The sequence below is a fragment of the Acromyrmex echinatior genome, unplaced genomic scaffold, assembly GCF_024713525.1.
Source record: "Acromyrmex echinatior isolate Ae372 unplaced genomic scaffold, ASM2471352v2 Scaffold20, whole genome shotgun sequence".
Lineage (NCBI taxonomy): Eukaryota > Metazoa > Arthropoda > Insecta > Hymenoptera > Formicidae > Acromyrmex > Acromyrmex echinatior.
The window spans coordinates 671,011-694,535 of NW_028259054.1; the positions used below are offsets into that span (position 1 = coordinate 671,011).

Here is a 23,525-nt window from a genome sequence, read left to right on the forward strand (position 1 = left end):
CCCGTATCCGAAACCACACTTGACGGATCGCTGTCCGTACGACTATTATTGCTATCGCTATCGCTCAACATATTAAAACTGTCACTGTGAGAAGAACCTCCGCATTTATATATCGTTTCTTCGTCGAAAACATCGAAAACCGCAAGCCCACCTTATCTTTTTATAAAAATAATACTCATATGAAAAATATGATGCATCCTATCTTATTCAAAGATATTGTATCCTCACACACACACACACACACACACACACACACACACACACACACACACACACACACATGCACACAGGATATGTGTAACGAAAAAAATTCATTATTTGTATTTTTATTTTTTTATTTCGATACAATACATAGTAAAGAGAGACACATACTACTATTCATTTTGAAATTTTTTGTACTGATTATACAATTTCATTACATTTTGTAATGCGCAACGACTATTATGTCTTCCACATCTAAATGTATTCGTAGCATCCATTAATTCCAATGATTTAATTAATCATTAAAATGATTATCGATCGTTTCCACAATAATATTATCGTTTTTTACAATATCCATCAACCACCCCCGTTTCTCGAGGCCTTTCACGTAAATAATTGCATCATCGCTCTCTTCATTCACAGCTTCGGTTATCAAGCATTGTACCATACGGTATGGCACCATCCCATCATTCCAGCGCAACCCATGATGATGCGCCATCAACCACGAGGCGTGCGACTGATCTTTCTTTGTTAGAAAACGCCATGGCATCGGACACATAAAAACATAATGTGTCATCTCGCTTCCATTCCTCAACACCGCCACCTCTCTTACTACGAAGCGCTCACCCACGATGAACCCTTTAACAAAAAAAAAAAAACCTTACACATAATACGTATAATACACATAATACACACATTTTGTAAAAAAATAAACCAGAAACACGAACTGTACCTTGTAAATCGACGAATGTCGGTACCATAACTTCCAGATGTGTCGCCAGTAACGATAAAACCATACCAATGTGACAATCGTGCGGTGCGTCTCTCTTTTATCAGGTCCTGTGAAGAATGTGTGTTCTCTCTCGGTGTGAAGGAAACAATCGTACGTAAAAGTGAGATAGCTATGAAGTATGTGATACACTAGGATATGCCTAAGTAGTACATATTTAACATGTGATTATCGTATGCGTCTTTTCCTCTCTCCTATATATATTTTTACAATACGTTTTTCTTTTCCTTCATTAGCGATGGTACTTTCCTCAAATCGTCAGCTACCCAATCCAAAAGCCGATTCACCACTTGCTGGTTACGATCTCTAGGGGAAGATGTCACAAATTGTGTTCTCATTTTTGCATATTTCCACCATTGACGTTTTTCCTTATTCTTAATATCATGAATGTCATACAAACCTACGCGAATCAACTGATGTCCAGTCTGTCCTTCCGGAGTGCTCACGGTATACAGCTGACCATGTTCCAATTTTGTAATGTATTGGGATATTCCATCTTTTTGTTGTTTCGAGGTTGAAGTAAAAAGCGCGTCCATACCTCCAGATGTCGATTCTCCTAACGATGCAAAAATCTCACGATCGATGTTCGGCGCATCGATAAGTGTCGCTATGTGACATCTAACGTATTCCTTCAGATCGTGTAACCATTCGAAGTATGTATTTCTCGTCATGAAATCTTCCATAAACAGATGATGCAACACTTTGCTCTCGGAGGTAGAGAGGAAACGATCCAGCTCTTCCACAGAATACGTAGAATTCAGCAAACCTCTCGTTTTCAATGCGTTCAAAAATGACATTAATGCATCTTTCATCGTCTTTGCCTCCCTCATACGTATCGTATTCGGATCTATCTTTCGCTGATTTACCATATAGGTCTGTATACATCCAATCATCATTCGCAGATTTTTTACAAACATATTCGTAATCCACGTCTGACGTATTAAATCGATTATAGAACCATAAACGTTTCATCGAACACATCTTCCTCTTCCTCTTCCTCATCTAATAGTTGTTCAAACGATTTCTCAGTGGATCTTGTCGGTAGCTCCTCGACCTCTTTACTTTGAGACTCCATCGTAGTAGTACACAAATAATATTAATACGTTCGAAACCAAAATATATGTATGACGAAAAAAAGCCTCGCCCATACGCATTTATATACTATTGTCCATCGGACATGTTGACGGATGTGGTTTCTATCGAGGACGCAAAAAACTGCATAAAAATAAACACCCTTATGAACAATGAAACAACGTCATACGAGAGAGAACGCTCCTGAAAGAGGATGCAATAGTGTCTTATCACATCTTTGTGGTATCTATCAAGGTGACAGAACTGCGCAAAATTGCATAACGGAAAATCTTTAAGGCTCGAAAGAGGATGCATGTGGTATCCGTCAAGTAGACAAAAAACTATATATAAAACTGCATAAAAATGGATTCTTATCGTATCCTTAAGGACGCGATGTAACTGCGGAAGAGAAAATATTATTTATTATTCCGTTTATCTTTTTTTATTATTAAATTAACAGCGATCGAACGCGACAAACGAAACGTTGGTGCGAGTGAGAGCGACAGCGTGCACGCGGGAAGAAAAACGCGCGAACTCCTTCAGTCGCTCGCCCGCTCTCGAGTTCGTCGGATCGTCGTTGTCGCGACGCGTCACGCCGTGACATCACCAGCTCACACACACACATGCGCCCGTGGGGACGGGGGCCGGGGAGGAAAACTACGAGAGGTGGTGGGAGGACAAAGCAGCTCGCTCATTGGCTGCCCCCCCGCACCACAATACCCTTCTCGCCCAGTTTTCCCCCCGGCCCCTCACCCCGCGGCTTGCCCCATGGCTTAGAATATACATAGGTCTGCTACTAAAGACGTTGGTTACAGTTAAAATTAGATGTTAAAAATAACATACATTTGAAACAACATCACTTCCATTGTGCGGAAGCGTCGGACAAATTAATCGGGCATGGAACGAAAGAGATTTGTTGCAGAGAGAGAAGGTGCTTACATATAATGAATTCAATTATGTAGCAAGACAGTGGGAAAATGCTTGTAGTGGATCAGGATTGCTTTCGAGTCGATAGGATCTGATAATCTGATAGGAATCGAAGCCTGGTAGGAAAAAAAGCCTCCTTGTAAGAATACAAACACTCTTTATTCTTTGCAGCGATATTAACATATAATTTAGAATATAATAAAATAAGATACAATAGAATAATGATAGCGCTCGCTGCACGCGGTGATGCGAAAACATGGATGCTACTGATGCGCGGCCCTGAGTGATGCCTAGTGCCGCGACGTGGATACATGCCAATACGATCGCGTCACGGCAGCGCGAAACGCAAGTCGCGAAATTCGAATGTGTCTATGACACACCTGAGTGTAAGCGCGGGCGCGATCGGCTGCCGAGAACACACGACGGAGACGGAGAACGCTTTACCCTATTTGCTCTTGCCGTGTCGTGTGTAAGGTTGCGTATGATGCTTTTCTACTATACGTCCAATGGAGGCAGAAAACATCTTACCCCCTTATCTCGTCTACTCGGCGGATACCACGAGAATCAGTTTCTAAGTGTATTGAGAACGCTCAACGGAGACGAAGTCCGCTTCACTCCCTGAACACGATGTCCGCCAGAATCTTGCGGCAGGAAAATGCTTGTAGCGGAGCAGGATTGCTTTCGAATCGGTAAGATCTGATAATCTAGTAGGAATCGGAGCAGGAAAAAAAGCCTCCTTGTGTAAAAATCCGCGGCCTTTTGATATGACGGATTTTTGGCAGCGTCGCGAATTCGGCAAAGCTCGGTCCGTTTTGTTCACCGAGTATTGCCACATGCGTAACGGTACAGATATCTGTCACGGGGTAGCTCAGCAGCGTTTGGTCGTCCTTGCGGAATTTCGACTAGTACCTGTGAATTATGTTTGCGCTTTTTAAAAAAAGAATATTCGGGCGCACTGCGTCTATCGCTACATGTAATACAGCGGCATCCGGCTGATGTTCGACCGGGAACGATGTGGTTTTTTGGAGGCGCAGAATTTATAGAAAGAAGAAGACTAAAAAGAAAGAAAAGAAAAGAAATAACATAAAGGAAAAAGAGAAAGCATAAGGAGGAAAATTAAATTCTTTAAGTAACATTATGCTTTCTTTTACATTTTTCTTTTATTTTATTTTCGGCTGGTACCTATGAATTTGCGGTTTTTAAAAAAAGAATATTCGGACGCACTGCGCCCGCATCGCTGTTGTGAAAATTCTCTTCTTTCCATTAAAGCTAATAATAAGAGATAATGAGAATGAGATGATTTTACAGGGTGGGCCAAAAGTCTGGATACACTCAAATATCTCATAAACGATGCATTTTAGAAAAAAATGTTCCTTACAAAAGTTGTAATGCTTTCGCACACGGCAAAAATTGCTACAGTTATCACAACCAGAAATAATGATAATGATATGTTCATCTTACAGTTATCACAACCAAATATATTGATGAGCGAAAATTATCATTTTCGATTGTAGCGTTTTTTTCCGTGCAGGTATTTTTAAAGATATCAGAAGGTTAATTGGTTATCGCTGTGTTTTTATCCATTGCTAATGCCGACCTTTTTTAAACCTTTCATTTTATCAGGGTGAAGTCACTGATACTGATATGATACATCTTATTAATGCGATGTTATACAAAAAATCGATTTGTTGCAGTAAGTTAGCATATGCAGCATTGATTGTGCATAGTCAGTTGATTTTGCTATGGAAATAACGTGCAAGTTCGGTGTTTTATATAAATTGAAAATGGATAAAATGTGCAACTGTTGAGAAGGGATCGCGACGCAGGGAAGACTCGAACTGTTATTGTTTTTATTATGCATACAAAAGATGAATATCCCGGTGGTAGAAACGCCATCTGTGGTCAGCGATAGCGTATCGTTAAAACGATTTCTCAATACTTCCCCTCGATACGCGATCGAACTAAAGGAGAACTATTACTCATGCTTCTCCGAGACCAATCAAACTCCGGCACTTATCGTGCTTAGGTCTCGATAATCCTTTCGTTAGGACGTCTGCAGCCATTTCTTCCGTTGAGACGTGACGCAGCTGAAAGGATCCGTTATTTATAGCTTCACGAACAAAATGGTGTCGTATGTCGATATGCTTTGTCCTAGCGTGGAAGACCGGATTCTCGGCTAGTTTCAGCGCTCCTTGATTGTCACTGAAAACGATGACCTCTGGGGTGTCCTCTGAATTGAGAAATTTCAGCAGTCCTTTTAGATGAATGGCTTCTTTAGAGGCTTCGGTGAGAGCCATATATTCGGCTTCTGTCGAAGATAAAGCCACTGTCCTTTGCTTCCTCGACTCCCAGGATACAGCACCTCCGTTGTACATGAATATATATCCGGTGTACGACCGTCTGTCTGTGAGGCAGTTTCCCCAGTCAGAATCTGAGAAACCGATGATTGAGTTTTCGCCACATCCGTAGGTAATCCCGATGTCCGGTGTCCCTCTCAAGTAACGTAAAACACGTTTTGCAGCGGTCCAATGTTCTTGTCTGTAGTTGGTTAGGAACTGGCTCAGGAAACTCACGGCATGTGCAATATCGGGCCTTGTTGCAGTGGCCAAATACATCAAAGCACCCAGTTCACGGTAGGGCAACTCGGCATGTTTCTTCTCCATGGCGCCCTCAGGGTGAGTCAGTTTAACTCCAATGTCCATAGGCGTTGACACAGATTTCGAGTCGGCCATCCCGAATTTTTTTAGGATGTCTAAGATGTAACCTTTTTGGCGAATCGATATACCTCCGTTGTCTCGATTGAACTCCAGTCCTATGCAGTATCCAATCTCACCTTGATCCTTGATGTCGAACTTCTGAGCCAAAAATTGTTTGAAGTTACGGATCTCCTTGATGCTGTCGGAGACGATCATAATGTCGTCGACATATACGGCAATTAAAAGTATGATTCCTCCTCGATTTACTCGGAATATACAAGGATCGGCGTCAGCAGGAATGCCTCCGTATTCCTTGATGGCTTTACTAATTTTATTGTTCCAGCTTCGTGCAGCTTGGCGCAGTCCGTAGAGGGATTTTTTTAGGCGGCATACCATGTCGCCAGTCCTGATCTGATCTAGCATCTTCTTGACCTTATCTTTGATTCTTCTTGATGTCATGCCAGATTGAACCACTTGCTGCATGATTTCTTCAAGAAATTCCGGTAGCTCCATGAAGATTTCTTCGTCAAGGTCTCCATTCAAATAGGCTGTCGTCACATCTATCTGATGCATCGACATCTGATGTTTCGCCGCCACCGCGGTTAGAGCACGAATCGAATTCAAACGCGCTACTGGTGCAAATGTTTCGTGAAAGTCCACTCCTGGCTTTTGGGAGAAACCTTTTGCGACCAACCGAGCTTTGCGTCGTTCAACGACTCCGTTCGCGTCGTACTTATTTCTTAAGACGAATCTGCTTCCAATCACGTCGCGGTTTGTCGGTCTTTGTTCAAGTTCTCACGTGTCATTTTTGACGATAGAGATCATTTCTTCTGCCATGGCGCGGATCCATTCATCCGCATCAGAACAATCCATGGCCTGACGTATGGGGATCTCCACGGAGAAGGCGTGTTCCATTTCTTCGCTGGCGGTGCGAGCTTCATGATACTTTTGAGTGGTCTTCCCCTCAGTCCAGTGCGTATTATGGTAGGCCTGCCTCGGCCCCTTTTTGCCTGCGAGTCTCTCTGTGCAACGACGTCCCGCTCATTCGCCGTCGATTGCCTGTCCTCGAAGTTTTTCTCTGTCTCGTCTTCTGGTACGTTTTCGTTAACTATTGGTGAGGGCGTTAGCTCGATGTCCATTTCATGTGATCCGTCTATTTGATCGTCGGCCTGCTTCTCACTGAACGTTTCCGGCATAGATTCAATGTAGGTAGAATTTTTTGCGTTATTCTCCATGAATTTGACATCTCTTGATATCACGACTTTCTTTTCTTCCGGTAGCCAGACTCTGTAGGCTCTTGACGTATCAGAGTAGCCGATGAATACTCCTCTCGTAGATCGAGGTTCGAGCTTCCCCTTGCCAGGTGTCCTATCCAGGACATAGACTTCGCATCCGAAGTCTCTGAGATGGCTGACGTTCGGTGTGCGTCCTCTCCATTTTTCGTACGGTGTCCTCCCCTTCAGACTACTTGTGGGGCACCGATTTCGCAAATAGTTTGCTGTGTTGATGGCCTCGCCCCAAAATGATGTGGCTAATCCAGATTGTCAGAAGGCACCTCGCCATCTCCACTAATGTGCGATTTTTCCTTTCCGCCGTTCCATTCTGTTCCGGGTTGTAGGGTGCAGTGAGTCGCCGCTGAATTCCGTTCGCTTTCAGAAATTCATTGAACTCCGTATTCACGTATTCCAGACCGTTATCCGTTTGAAGATATTTTATCTTCTTTCCGGTAGAATTTTCTGCGAAGGCCTTGAATTCTACGAAGCAATTGAATACGTCGCTCTTCCTTTTGATCATCCTCACGTGACACCACTTCGAATTGTCGTCTATGAAGGTCACGAAATACCGGGCCCCGCCGTTCGTTTCCACGCGCATGGGTCCGCAAACGTCTGAATAAATGATCTCCAACAATTCTGTTCTTCTATTTGAGTTCTTCGGGAAAGGAATCCTAGTCATTTTTGCTCGGGTGCAGATTTCACATTCGAGCGGTCCATGGAATTTATCCAAGCGCAGTCCTCGCACTCTATTCTCGCGATCGCACTTCACTAAGTCTTTCAGATTCAGATGTCCTAGGCGCCGATGCCATTTCACAATCTCAGAATCCGTTGATATTCCGTTTTGAATCTTGCGGTGTAAAGTCAGTCTACACTCCGATCGCGTATTTCCCTCGAGATAATAAAGTCCGTCGATACGTTTTGCGACGAATTTCGTATTTCCGTCTTCGTCTATTATAGATGCGGAGTTTCTGTTAAATGTTACACTATATCCCTTTTCGGTTATTTTACCGACTGAAAGCAAATTTGTGCGCAAGTCGGGGACGTGGAGTGTGTCGCTTAGCACCACGTTTGTTTCACGTCCGTCTGAATTCGCTACAATATTCACGACTCCTTTCGCATTGATTTTTGTAGAGGCATTGCTCGCTAAGTTGAGTTGTCCGATTTCGCACGCCCTCATCTCAGTGAATTCATGGGCGTCTTTGCATATGTGCGACGTGCAGCCGCTGTCGAGGCACCATAGTTCATTGCGAATTGCGGTTAACGCGTGCGTCGACTTATTATTCTCGCTGCGGTTCGCTACAGTCGCGCCTTCGGCGTCCTTCGGGAAACTTCGGATACTGTCGTCGAGTGGCCCCGCTCGCTGCGATCTGCATTCTCCGTCTTCGGCGATCGCTCGGGAAACTTCGCCTTCGGTTATCTTCGCGAGTCTTCGGCGCGCCTCGTGCGCTTCGTCCGTTTCGAGCGGCTTCGTCGCGAGTGTCGTAAAGAATCCTATATCTTCGGCTGTTTTGGCTAATTGTTTGTCTCGATACCAGCAGTCGGCCGCCTTGTGCCCAATTTTTCCGCAACTGTGGCATTTAAGTTTAGATTTTTCTTTGTCCTCGTTTTTCGATGTCGCCTTCTTTTTGTTCTTCCAATTTTTATTTGCGTAAGGCTTGATCGCCATAGCATTTTGCACAAGAACGTTGTCCTTTTTTCGGGCGTCGCTCTCTTCAATTATTTTAATTCGTAGTGCTTCCGGTGTAGGTAATTCATCGCGATGGCACATCGGAAGTTTTCATATTGCGACGGTAGACTGTATAATAATAAAATCGCGAGCAGATCGGGATTTATGATCACTTCCATTTCGGTCAGTTTATCTACTGCGTCGAAGAATGTACGAATATGTTCGCGCACGTCTTCCCCGTCCGCCATTTTTTGTAATGCGAGACGTTTCAGCAGCGTTGCTTTTCGGGCAGGACCCTTGGATTGATATATCCCTTCCAATCTCAGCCAAATTTCTCGAGATGATGTGCAGCCTTTGATCTGCTTCAATTCACTCGGGTGAATTGAAAGGATGAGATCTGACATTGCCTTATTATCGTTGTCGTCCCATTCCGCACGAGCTTGGGCAGATATCCCATCGTCGCCGGCAACTAGTTCCGTTTTCACGTCGGTTCCATTCACATATTTCCATGCGTTGTTCTTCACCAATATTGCTTGCATCTGCATTTTCCAGGTGTCGTAATTGTCTTTATTGAGCGTTTCAATACGGCTCACAGCGGACACATTCATTGTGAGTGTCGTTTTCTTTGATGCACTTGATCACTGAGAATCTCACTCACTTTTTCACTTTAATACGAACACTTATTGCGAATCGTTGCCTGGGCCCATAACCTGTTGAGAAGGGATCGCGACGCAGGGAAGACTCGAACTGTTATTGTTTTTATTATGCATACAAAAGATGAACATCCCGGTGGTAGAAACGCCATCTGTGGTCAGCGATAGCGTATCGTTAAAACGATTTCTCAATAGCAACTATGAAACTTGTGAATATAAATTTGAAGTAACCTGTAAATGCGGTACTCTTATGAAATTATAACAAAAAAAAGGTACTTATTTCATTATTAATAATTTATATTGCATTTATCAATAATATATGTTTTTGATACACTTTCCTTTTTACTTATTAATTTATAAAAAACATAATAACTGTAAACTTGCGTATCCTATTTTACAATCAGTGTCACAGACGTCTAGCTAATAATAAAAAAAAAACAATTTGCCGCAAACAGAATGCCGATAATAATTTATGAGTACATTCTGGAACTCAATTTCGAACTCGTAGTCGAGGTCCAATGGAATTTTCTCGAATATTAGATGTTTTTAGTCGAGGAAATTCTTCTGAAATATTACCAAAATTTGACGATGAAATTTACAAGGATTGAGGTAGATAGGCGGAAATTTGTAAGTACCATTATTTGTGCATGTGAGAAAAATATTAAAAAATATGGTACGTTAATTGTGTTACATAAATTTATTTTTATATTTACAGAGTATGAATTGAGAAGTAATGGCATTATACTTTTATAGAAATCTAATATTGACTAATATTGAAAGACAGTAATTAATTATTTATTTTAACAATAAGTATTAAAAGCTGTTGTTCAGTACTTTTACAATTAATATTTCAAATAAGTAATTAATTATATATTACTGTACTTCAGTAATAAATTGGCTAGTATATACATATATATAATTTGTTTTACTTCCTTCATTTGCAATTCTACGATACAATAATTTTAAAGTTATTGTTAGTTTTTGATATTTTTGTTAATATAGTATGGTATTTGTATTGATATAAAATGTCAATAATCAATATTTGTTTTTATTTTGTATTTATTACAATTAAAACGTGAAAAGCACACACCATGTATCTTTTTTTAGACATTGCTTCAAATTATCTTTTTACAATGTATACATATAAATCATTACAATATTTACGGTTCATACAGATTACAAATATGATGATCATGGAAAAAATGGGTTATACAGAGAGACTTTTTGCACCATGCGCAAGTAATTACAACTATTTCACCACAAATATCGCATGTTGCTTTCGAATGTTTTTTAAAACAAAAATCGATCAATGTGTCAAATTCTTCTGGCCTATGTTCCAGATATCCACGTTTGTATCAAGCGTATTTAAACAAGTTAGTAAATCTTGGCGATGAAAACTGATTGTGCGTTAATGACTGTAATTTTAAAATAGCGTTTCTAGAATGAAGTTTTACATCAAGATGTAAAAGCATGACTACATCTGAAAAATGCTTGACGAAATTCTTCCATAAACGGAATTCTTCCAAAAACATCTAACGGTTGTATTTTTCCTATTCCAGGTTGTATTGTTCCAGCCGGTATAGATAATAAAACAAGCTTGTGCAGAATCTGGTCTATTTCTTTGAATTATATCCGGACAATGACCAGTCCATGAATGTAACAATAAAACTGAATTTAGTCCAACATTTGGATAATATACTTCCCTTACCAAGTTTCAAAATGACTAGATGTTAGTTTACCAGATTTTGACGACATAATAAAAATATTATTTGCAGTAAACATCGTTTCTTGTACACTAGGACCTAATGTCCCACTAGATTCTTAACACTATAAGAAATGGAAATAATAATCTACTATCGGCTGAAATAACAGGTTGTATTGTATAACTGTGTGTAATCGCAGATATTGACTGTGCTGCAGACTTTATTTTTACACCTTTCTGTGCCAAAGTACGATCAGCATGCAATTCTAATTGAAAACCACTTTGGTCCGAATTATACTCATTTTCAATTCCATAACGGTCAATATTTGACATTTTCAACAAACCTATTGCTGTCTGCCTGTAAACCTACCTTTGATTAAAGCTTTTTTAGTTATAAATTTCATAATTTTTCTAGATACAATTTGATGCGCGGGCTTAAATCTTCTAACCCATTCGTGTGATGCTTTAAAATCTAATAAGTTTACTTGTTGTTGCGCTTGCAAAGCCCATCGTGTAATATCAATATCATGAATCATTGCCCCTTTACGAATAGCTTCAATAAATTTATCTAACGTTTATACTGAAATTCGTTCCAACTTTTCAAGTCTACTACTACCTACATTCATTTGCTTTTCCCATCGTCGCAATTGGTCTGTTGACATTACTTTCCGAAATCTTGATTTTACAGATTCAATTGTTCTCGGCTTTATCTTACGTATACCACTTCTCCAATATTCAACTGCTCCTTTTTTATATTCTGCTGAAATATCGATGTCACAAACCATTTCTTTTACATTGCGTGCGTAATTTTTTTTCTTCATCTATGAATTCTGTTTCTTGTAGTTCTGGTACATCATATGAGTTTAAAAAATCCAACGATTCTTCTTGTCCATTTTCATAGTAGTCTTCGTACATTTCTTTCATTTATCTTTTCCATTTTTCTCGTAACTTCTTCTGTTGTTATAGGACTTTCTGGAAAGTCCATGGCAGTAAAAACTGCAGACAGCAGTATTATTATATTTCGTGGATTAAACCGTTATTTTCTAAAAATTATACATATTATTTACATGTCTATTTCCAGTATAATAATTACTATTGAGATTACAAATTAATTCGGTCCGTTTTTTTGTGTTCAAAAATGCATTTATTTCAAAACAAAATGAATGAACAGATTAATTAAAGTATTATTCATCGCTGGCTACTACTTTTTCCCATCCCTCAGGCAATTTTCGAATTCCATCTCGAAAAAATGACTCGTCTTTGGAGACGATCCAATTTTGGAGCCAATTTTCGATTTCTGCGAAAGAAGTGAACCGATGACTTGCCAAATCATGCTGCATCCTTCGAAACAACAGAAGCAATGTCCGAAGAATACGGCGGATGCGGTAAAATATCCCATTTGAGCGTTTTCAAATATTTTTTTACGACTTTTGCGACATGAGGCCGAGCGTTGTCATGAAGAAAAATAACTTTATCATGTCTTTGCTCGTATTCCGGCCGTTTTTCTCGCAATGCATGGCTCAAACGAATCAATTGTAGCCGATACCGATCGCCCGTAATGGAATCGCCAGGTTTCAGCAGTTCATAGTAAACAACACCCTTTGATCCCACCAGATACAGAGCATGATCTTCGAACCATGAATGTTCGGTTTTAGTGTTGATGTTGAGGTCGATGGCAACGATTGACCGGGCTTAGTGTAGTATTTTTTCTTCTTGGGGTTGTCGTAGAATATCCACTTCTCATCTCCAGTCACAATCCGATGCAAAAAACCTTTTCTTTGTTGTCTTTGAATCAACTGTTTGCAAGTGAAAAATCGCCTTTCAACATCTCTCAGGTTTCAGTTCATAAGGCACCCAATTTCCTTGTTTTTGAATTATTCCCATGGCTCTCAATCGTACAGAAACGGCTTGTTGAGTTACTCCCAATGATTCTGCAAGCTCCTCTTGCGTTTGACTCTGATCTTCTTCGAGTAATGTCTCTAATTCTTTGTCTTCGAATTTTTTTGGCTGTCCAGAGCGAGGCTTGTCTTCAACGCTGAAATCTCCATCCTTGAAACGTCGAAATCATTCCCTACATGATTTATCAGTTGGAGCAGTGTCACCATAAACTTCGACAAGCATTCGATGGGCTTCAGCTGCACTTTTCTTCCAATTAAAGCAGAAAATTAGAACCTCCCGCAAATGCTGCTTGGTTAACACAAAAGTCGACATTTCAAACACAGTAAAAATCAAGGTTTTTGTATGAAACTCAAAGCGATATAAACTGAATATTATTAGCAGATGTCTAACCTCTCTGAAAACGCCAAAATCAGCTGTCACTATGAACCATTCACACAGCCGGAGCCATCTTTTGGAAAACGGACCGAACTAATTTGTACTCTCAATAAAAGAAAGAGAGAAAAATTTTTATAGTCTATTTCATAATAAATTTGATACCTTTTTATTTAGTTATCCTTCAAAGGAATTTGTTGAACAAGGAAAAAACAATTTTGTACAATGTATATATGACGTCTTCCTACAAGTATTTTAAAAATGTTATCAAATTATAAATATACTGTTTCATCAAACATCCTAACAGTTGAATATTATTTTTCGCCTAGATTAATAAGACGCAATGTTTTGCAATACATTATTCATGTTAACATTGAATACTGCAATTAGCTACTGTACGATCAACATATAATGCAGTTATAAAAAATAAATACTTATTAGCCAATTAATATCATTAGCAACTAGTAGTACTTATTTGAAATCAAGCACGTAACTGAATTCATTCCAATGATTGCCTCTTTTTATACTTATGTGTCAATAACATACGCAGACAAAAATTATTGTTTTATCTGTGTCAGTAAATTTATATATTTTTTACATCGCCTTATCAATACATTATTGATGTCAACATTAAATGGAATTAACTGCTGTACGATGAAAATGAAACGAATAAAATTTTATTAAAGTATTAATTTCTTTATTAATGCTTTGTTCTTAATTGTTCAAAATATTTTGTATATTTTTTTATAAACGTACCTTCAAAAGTATTTGACTGATTTTAGCAGGTTGACAAAGTCATTGTTGATATTGTTATTATTATTATTATTGTTATTATTTACGAAACTTATTTCAATAGTCACTACTGCACTGATAAACTGTTGCCTTTGATATGAGACGAATACGTAGGTACGAAGCGCGTTATAAAGACGTTTTCGTTCATATTTCAAAAATGGTTTTTCGGAACACGATTTAAATATTTTTAGCGTAAAATGCTCTTTAATTTTGGTCATATAAAAAATTAAAAAATTTTTGAAAATAAGAGTAGATGATGGCGATATATTAGGTGTTGGAATTAATTCGTAGCGTTTTTAAATGAAAGAATGTTATTTATTTCACATGAGCATTAAAAAATACATTAATGAAAGTACTTCCCATCACTTGTAAAACGCTACGAATTAATTCCAACACCTAATATAATAAATAACTAAAAAATAAATAACCAAAAAAAATTTGTTTTATTATAGTTATAAAATACTCTTGCAATCATTCAATTTTCATTGTAGAAATTTTTGTCTATCTCTCATTGTTCGAGATACAGCCAACATGTACATAATTTCCATATTTGGCGTTCGTGCGACATACGGATCGAAAGCTTCTAGAAGGATCTCAAGCGTCCTTAGAAGTTTCCAAAACATCAACTCACGAGGCTATCACTTCGTCGATAAAGTCAAAAAACAACAAGCTAAGCCGCACGTCGCACGTACGCAAATTTCAACCGCTATAACGGCGAATCAATTCGGATCGGTCGCAGCGCACGCGCGATCGCGTGACGCAAAACGCGTAATATGCATTCATCCCAATCAAGAATCCAAATTTAACGGGCGCGCATGGCAATAGCGTGCCGCTTGGCCGTTGCGTTCGAAATTGCCAATCGCCATCCGACACAGAGGATCATCTCAAATTTTTCAATGTGTAAAAATCTCATAGGCGAATGCAAAGGGAAGCCTTTGTTCTCAAAAGAGCGTAAAAGGCAAAACCAAGAAGCAATAGCTCTTAACGCTCTTAGTTTTCCGACGCTCTTAGCTCTCTTAGTTTTTCCGCCATTCTGAGTCAACGTATCGCTATCAGTGCACCGCCAAGGAGACGCTCCGCCGCTAGAAAACCGCCGCGTTTGATTCGCAAAGAAAATCGCCGAGTTCGATTCGCAAAGAATATTATTATATTGAAGCGAAATACAACTAAACGCCGTATCACTTTAAAATTTCACATCAGCGCTCTCGCTCTGATTCGCTCTCGAACACTCATGATTTCGAAGATATTCGCTTCGAAAGAAAAAAACCGATTTTCTTCAAGGGAGGATTTCACCTCTTTAACATGCGACTCAGCACGTATAAAAAAATACATGTCTCTTATTTTTGTCTGTAGAACAACATACTAAAAGCTCATTTAAATCTGCGACATACAACTGGTTGTGTTCCCTTGTAAATCACAAATATCCCAGATTTCCCATAAAACCTTTAAACTCCACCTGTTCTTATCCGCCACGTTGCGGCATATCTGGCAAACTCTAGATATTACATACGAACAAGCCATGAAGATCCTCACACAATCCTCTGAAAGACAGAAACAGAAATACATAAATACTATATCTACGCTTGCCAAAGACCCTAACTTCACAGTGACACTTAGAAAGATTCCAAAGGAAGAAATTATCAGCCAAATAGAGTAAACTATCTATCGACTCTCATCAGAAGCAGATAATATCTGCAGACAGATAATTAATATCTTTTCCAAAGCCAAACCCTCTCCACCAAACATTACTAGACAAAAGCAATCGGTCCTTCAAGACCTGAACAGGGACACAGACATCATCGTCTTCCAGCCGACAAAGGTAACACGACAGTAGTCATGAACACATCAGACTATAAGAAAAAGATGAACAATCTTGTCTCGGACAAAGCATACAAAAAGTTTGACAAAGATCCAATTAATATAATAGCACAAAATCCTAGTCATCAAAATCTTAGCCATCAAGATCCTAGTGGAGAAAAGCAACATTTTCAGTAAAACCTAATCAACATTAAAATCTATAAATCCTCTCCCACCAAGACTATCAAAAATACACAAACCAAACATCCCTCTCAGACTAATTGTCAGCGCCATACACTCTCCGACATACAACTTATCCCGCTTCCTAGCACAAACACTACAATCTCTCATTAGAAAATTCGAATCATAATCAACACAACGGACTTGTTAGGTACAAAAAGATCCAAGTGCTATTCTAATTATAGATGCAATAGAAAGTGTTGTGAAACGTGACAAAAAGAAAGATATATATTTCTGTCAATGTATGCTGATAACCAAAGAAGGTAGTGTGTCAACTTTTCAGATGATCTCCGCTAATCAACGGTCTTTCGGAAATTACAAATTTTCTGTGGTTTATTTTAACACTTTGACGACAGGAATCATGTATACGTGAGTTCGTTGAGTAAATGGTTATCGCCAGAACTCACATGTGTGTGCGTTCACTGAGCCAGCGGTTAAGGTGCTTCTATAATTCGCAAATCGCAAAACGTAGTTCGCAAATGCAAACGCAGATTTGCGTTTATTTTTTCATTGCATGCAGTTGATTTTCTTCGTCTGTATATGTCTTGCGTGCAGTGATCGTCATTCTGCGTTTGTGATTTGCGAATTATATAGAAGCACCTTTATCGGCCGAGTTCACGTGTACGTAAGTTGATTAAGGCCTGTTACACAATAGGATTGCAAACCTTAAGCTGTAAGAAATTGATCAATCACAGTCGAATATGAGAAAAATAATCGACTATGACTGGTTAATTTTTTACGATTTATGGACTTATTGTGTAACAGATCTTAATGATTATTAGTTGGCATTGAATGTTGCGAAAGGTAAATGATATATATATATATATATATATATATATATACCACAGTTAATATATATGCACTTTATAATTATATTAGTAAATGTTATACATATTATAGATCAAAAGCTGTATTTATAAACTTAAAAAAAATATTCTTAAAAATGTGTGAAAGTGCGCTGATAACTTGTCGAATGTTAGCCATCAGATGTCAGACAATAGTGATAAAGAATCAATGTCTTCAATTTGTAATAAAGCTTACAAAAAGTGCCGACAGCAGCCAGTAGTTTTTGTCATTATATGCCAGCGGCAAGAGCAATGACTTTTTTTCTGAAAAGTTTTGCATCAAAGTGTTAACAAAGAGTGTTATGCTCCCATTGTTACGTGCAATTTTGGACGCGCTATATTAAATGCTGTATTTGAAATTTTCAGTAAATGCAGCGATTTGCCTAACTACTTATAGAAATGCTATATATAATGGCAGGTTCTACTATAATGTCGGCTCTTATATTAGACTCGATGTAAGCCACTTCATTGCAGGGTGTCACAATGGAAGTGTCTGAAAACGAAAGTACATGCAGCACGAAGATTGTATATATGTTGTATGGCTCAAACGTATCAAGTAAGCGACTTTAAGACTTTGTCATATTTTCTAGAATCAATACGATAATCTTAAGCGAATATCAGGATACCACAAAAGAGGCCGTGCCAGCACAAATACATATGGAAGTACTTAACAGAACAATAGGAGGAGTTGTTTTTACAGATTTAAACGTGAATGATAACGAAGCTATGCAAAACGAGAATAGCGACAATGACATTATAGAAGACGATACTTCTAATTGGAAGACATGGACTAATACAATTTATGTTCAAGACATTGAAAGTAAATCCAAAGAAGAAACCATTATTAATGCATGCTTTAATCCTAATTTTGCTATCCGTTTCGAAAAGTTGATCCCGTATCTACCATTTTGAACTGATATTATGCGACCACGTTTCGGAAATAGGTTCAACGATAGCTATGTCTTCATCGGTTGAGTCAGAGTTCGATGACTTGAAAAATAGATTATTTAAAAATCAATTGCCAATGTGGATTGATAAGTTTGTCCTCCAACATTTAAATCATCTGGAAGGTAAACTGATACTTGCCTCACGAAAGTGACTTGCCATCCATTAACAACGACATTATAGAAAACTTTGCTTTTCAGCAGGAAGAAATCGATATTTCTGAGCATTGTAGGGATTCAGATACGGAATTATAATGAATTAGTTGCAAAAATTGATTCCGAACATCAACATCGACATCTGTCACAAAGTTCAAGAAACGAATCAAAATTAACCTGTAAAAGCAATGACAGTTTCAGTACTAGCATGCCAATAGATCGTACAAATAATAATGACGTTCAAGCAAGCACTGCTGACTCGTGTAACCTTTGGAATATGTGCGAAAATTGGCGTGGATTAACCACTAAAAAATCAAAGGAATCGCTAAATCAAAAGAATCACCGCAAAAAAAATCCAAGGCAGCATATTTGGATAAATGTCTCGAATGACAATTCACGAAAGATTCACAGATATATAGGCTTCCTATCTTTAAGAATGATTCTTTTTATCAACTTATATGTATGGGAAAATTTAAGCTTAATGTAAAGCGTACTCGCGCGTTTGATTCATTATTTCAAGTGTTAATGAACATCATTGCTTCAAATGCAGTATCATGAGAAACTTTCAGAATCAACAAATCAGACAATAAGATTAGGAAGATTTTAAAGTTTTGCATGGTAAAAAACTACTAACGATATACTGTTATAAAGAGAGAACAAAAATATTTTCTAGTATTGGATTTTTCAGAGATGCGATGAAATTGTTGCGAGAACAATAAAACAATAAAATGCTGAATGCAATGTAGCCCACTTAGCTAAGTAGCTCTGTTCGTAGATATTTCTAATCACAAAAAAGATCCTTGCTCATGCGGATATTATTTCAATAACTCAAAAGTTATTCTTAGCGTTAATGTTGACATATTTTTACTAAGGCTGTGGTTTAATGCAGAAAGTAATTGATGGCTAAAAAAACGAAATGGAATGTAAACAATGCAAAAATATTGTTGAAGAGAAAGTAGAATATGAATCTAGTAGAATATCTCATGATAATTGATACAATGCGTCCTCATTAATAATAGAAATACTGAGTATCAGGCTGCTCCTCGCCTTGATGAAGTGGATTGCAAGGTTCACGTTGGCATTCCAAGAATAGATCTGAATACGGAGGAAACTCGTGAAGCGAATAAATAATCTTTATATAGGAAGCATCCATGGAAGTCTCAAGAATATGATTGAAATTCTTCTTTTCTATGAAATGGAAGATTTTAATTAGTTGATTATGCATTATGTGTTATGCATCATGCAACAGTCTGTGCTGCAGCCTTATTTCTTTTGCAGATTCTGCTGATGCTTGTGTGTACAGCCGGTATACAGAAAGATTTTTTTGCGATAGGTTTCGGAATATAGCTTACTCATCGAGTGATTGGTTCTTATAATTGTATAAATATAGTGTTGATTTATAATCGTATAAATATAGTATTGATTAAAATGCGAGCCACGCTTGCATATCCAATGTTGCCAATCAACATATCGTTGAATACTATCGCAACAATGCGATATATTGTATTCGATAGATAAGGTTTTTTAGTCTCATCGAGAGTTCGACAATCACTCTCCAGTAAAGCCTTTCAGTATAAATTTGTTATAAGGCATTATGATGAAATACAGAATAGTTAACGCTACAAATGCAATATTAGCATGCTATGTTAGTTATTGAAACAAGAATCGTGATAGTACGAATTTATGTCATCGATTAAGAACTGAACAATTCAAACATTCAGGAACAATTCAAAATCACAATTGATTTGCATAATACGCGTTGGCTGAGAGTATTATTTAATTTAATTTAATTTAATTTAATTTAGTTTATTGCAAAGCTATATGAAAAAAACTATATGTTAACAGAGTAAGACATAAAGTATGATATAACTATAGATTAACATAAACATAAGTAAATAGACAATAATAACTTGCAAATGGTTAGGTCAGCAAAATTGCTATTATGAAGCCTACCAGTAACAAAACCAGAATAAGACAATGCAATGTAAATCAATAACTGAAATCACACACGCACGCACGCACGCACGCACGCACGCACGCACGCACAAAATTTCATAAAACAACACACACACACACTCAGGAAATACATACATGCGCATACACCCACTAAACACACCCATTACATCAGTCTGATTTAAATACTGTGAGTGACGCAATGAAACGCGAGGCAGCGGAACGAAAAGACGACAGAGAGGGAGAGGTTTTTATTGAATCAGAAAGGGAATTAAAATATTTTGACAGAGGTGTAAGAGAAAGCGGCACGAAATCTAGACCGATATATGAGGAAGGATAAGTAATCTTGGTATCTGGTGACAAGAGGGTTAAAAGAGGATGTTGTTCAGAGTTCAACTGAAGGAGATGTCGCAGATATAGAGTGAAGATTGGAGTGAAGGAGAGAAAATACAAAACAGATGGAGAATAAATCGTTGCCAAATCTTAAGCCAGATCTCTGGTAATACGGAGATATATGGTTGTATTTATGAACACAATAGGAGAAGCGGAGACAAGAATTTTGGGTACGCTGTACACGATTTAACAGATGTTGATTAAGAGTAGGAACGTAGACGACATCAGCGTAAGATCATCAAATAGAGAAACAAGTATTTGAGAAATGAGGAGTTTTTGAGAGCAGGGTATGAGGAAAAGGATAAAGAAGACGTAAACGAGTATAAGCAGCCCGTTTCGGATCCACATAATTGTGGACTCGAATGACCTTGAAGAGTCAACATGGACACCAAGAATCTTAATAAAGGAGGAGCGAGAAATTGGAATAGAATTAAGAGAAATGTCGAAGGACTGAATACGGGATAAGAATATTGAGGAACCGATAATTAACAAGGACAATTTAGAAGGATTTAAATGCAGGGCATTATTAGTGGATCATTTGGCGATAGATTTTAAGTCTTTATTCACAGCAGAACAGGTTGCTAGAACATCAGTGAAAGGATTTTAAAAGAATTATGTCGTCTGCATGAAGAATTCGGAGGACAGAGAAACATTAGACAAATTGAAGACAAAAATATTAAACGTCCGAGAATGGAACCCTGAGGAATACTAGAAAGAACGGCACGAGTAGAGGAAAAAAAGGAAAAGGATTAGACTTGCTGCGTGTGATTTGTGAGGAACGAGCAGATTAGTGAGAGAACAGAATGAGAAAGATCGCATAACTTTAATTTGATTAAAAGTAGATCATAATTAACGATATCGAAAGCCTTTGTGAAGTCCAGCGCAACGATGGAAGTAAGGCGACAAATGACAATCGAAATTACGAAGCACGATGTTAGAGATGTGAAACAATTTCGTCATCGTGCTGTGAGACGAAAACCAGACTGACAGGAGGAATATTAAAATTTGAGACAAAGGCGTTAAGCTGTGAGAAGCAGATATATTCAAGCAGCTTTGAGAGAAAAGGGGGAGCAAGATAGGGTGAAAAGATGAAGGAGAAGAGGGGTTATTAATTTTAGGAATGGGAAGAACAATTGAGTGTTTCCAGGAGGAGGGAAAGATATTGTGAGAGAGGGAGAAGTTTAACATATAGAGATCAAGATATTGAGAAAGTCACAATAGAAGCATACGACGGAGAAATCAAGCGGCCCAGCAGAAGTTAGGCGAATGCGCTTAAAAATATTGTAGACATCACTGAGAGTAATCTTTGGAGCAAAACTGAAGGTTGAAGAGGAGAGGATGAAAGAAAGTGAGTAAAAGAGTTAGAGAAATAAGACGAAGAAAGTAGAGTATCAAGAAAATGATTATTCAGGAGGGAAGAGTTTCTGAAGTGCAGAGATATAGAAGCAGAGGAGGATTGTGCACCGCCACGGAGATTTCTCCAGAATTGGCATGAGGAAAAACAATCAGTTGTAAGGGAGGTAGAGAGGAAGGACTTTTATTCACGACGAACAACAATATTTACGTCATTCCGCAAACTCTTGTAACACTGGCAGTCCGTAGGAGACTGAGATCGCCTGTATCTAATAAAGGCACGTCTCTTCAGCTCAATGAGCCATCGGGCTGTATCATTCGACCACGGCGGGGGCGAGAAACATGCCTACAACTCGGGGCGAGTCGGTCAAAGATTGCAGTAAGAGAGGCCATAAAGTGAGAGGCCATCTCATCAACATGCGATGTCGCATATAAAGGAGACCAGTCTATCAGCCCTAGCTCATACTCGATATCCTCAGGCCTGATTACATTAATGTTACGCAAGACAGACACATGACCAGGGCGATGTGGTCGCGGAATAGCCAGCGTCGCGTGGATGGTAAGATGGTCATTCATACTGATCGCATCGCTGATTCCGCACTCCATTAATGCTCGACGAGACAAAAATAAGATCCAAGATGATAGCCGAATTACATGTTAAGCGATTTGGAGCATTAATTAATTGTCTAAGAGAAAACAGCAACACGATATCGAGTAACAGTTATAGTCTATTTGACCAAATATATCGACATTGAAATCGCCCAAGCACACGATCGCATCGATTATACATGCTGCACAGGATAGACATGACTGTATAAAATGCAAGTCAGAAAGTGGTGCACCCGGAGGGCGATATATGCAGACGATCCGCTGACTGCGAGCAAGATGAAGAGAAAAGACACAGCAACAATGTCAGTGAGAGTATCCACCGGCGGGACGCTCAAGCTGATCGGGGAGAATTGGAGAGACTCATCGATATATAGCGCGATACCGCCCCCGTGGCGGCCCATGAATCTGTCCGAGCAAACGAGCACGAAGTTATCTATGTCGACGGATCCAGGGTCGGTCAAATTCCGCAGCCAAGTCTCTCCGACGGCCAGAACATCTAAACGATGGAAGGCAATAACGTTTCTGACAAATGCAACATGCGGAACGAGCGACCTTGATGTGCGCAAAACGCAATCTGCCATCGCGAGAGACACCCGTTTCCGAATCCAAAAATTGAGTCGGATCTGCAGGGAGTCACTCATGGCCACCTCCTCCGCAAGCGACGGAGACAGGGGAGCGGGATGAGAGGGAGTGGACGGGGAGAGACTTGAGGACGGAGAGAAGTGAATCCGGCGAGATGTAACAAAACGAAGGCGTATTATCCTTGACGCGAAAATAAGTGATCTCCCTATCCAAATGCGTCTAACATCATGCGCCGCCGCCAATCAATGAGCTTCAGTAAAAATGTGCTCAGACGCTCGCAAATAGAGATCTTATCGGCCAGCCAGGAGCCGCAAACATCCGATGCATTCAGTCCACCCCTCCGAGCCCTGGCGATTATTTCATTGCACCTATTAATAAATTTGACAATAAGTGGAGACGAGGACGAATTTCTACCAGGAATCCTGAAGGCCTGCGCAATCTCCGATGAAGAAAGACACCGATGGAGATATCAAGAGAGGACGAAACTCTTGTTATAGGCTCAGTGCAATTCTTTGAAGGGACTCCTGATAGACCGAATACAATGAACTCATGATTATGCGCTTGAAACTAGTAGACATCCGGCAAGGCATGAGAACCGCCAAGAAATCGA

General features: G+C 39.0%; 1 protein-coding gene and 1 pseudogene across 3 annotated transcripts in view; one reads left to right on the forward strand and one right to left on the reverse strand.

The window, feature by feature from the left end:
• Positions 1-23,525, forward strand: part of LOC105152712 (coiled-coil domain-containing protein 39) — a 231,403-nt gene that overhangs the window by 46,356 nt on the left and 161,522 nt on the right. The gene's annotated exons all lie outside the window — the stretch shown is intronic.
• On the reverse strand, positions 10,439-11,965 carry LOC147906573 (uncharacterized; annotated as a pseudogene).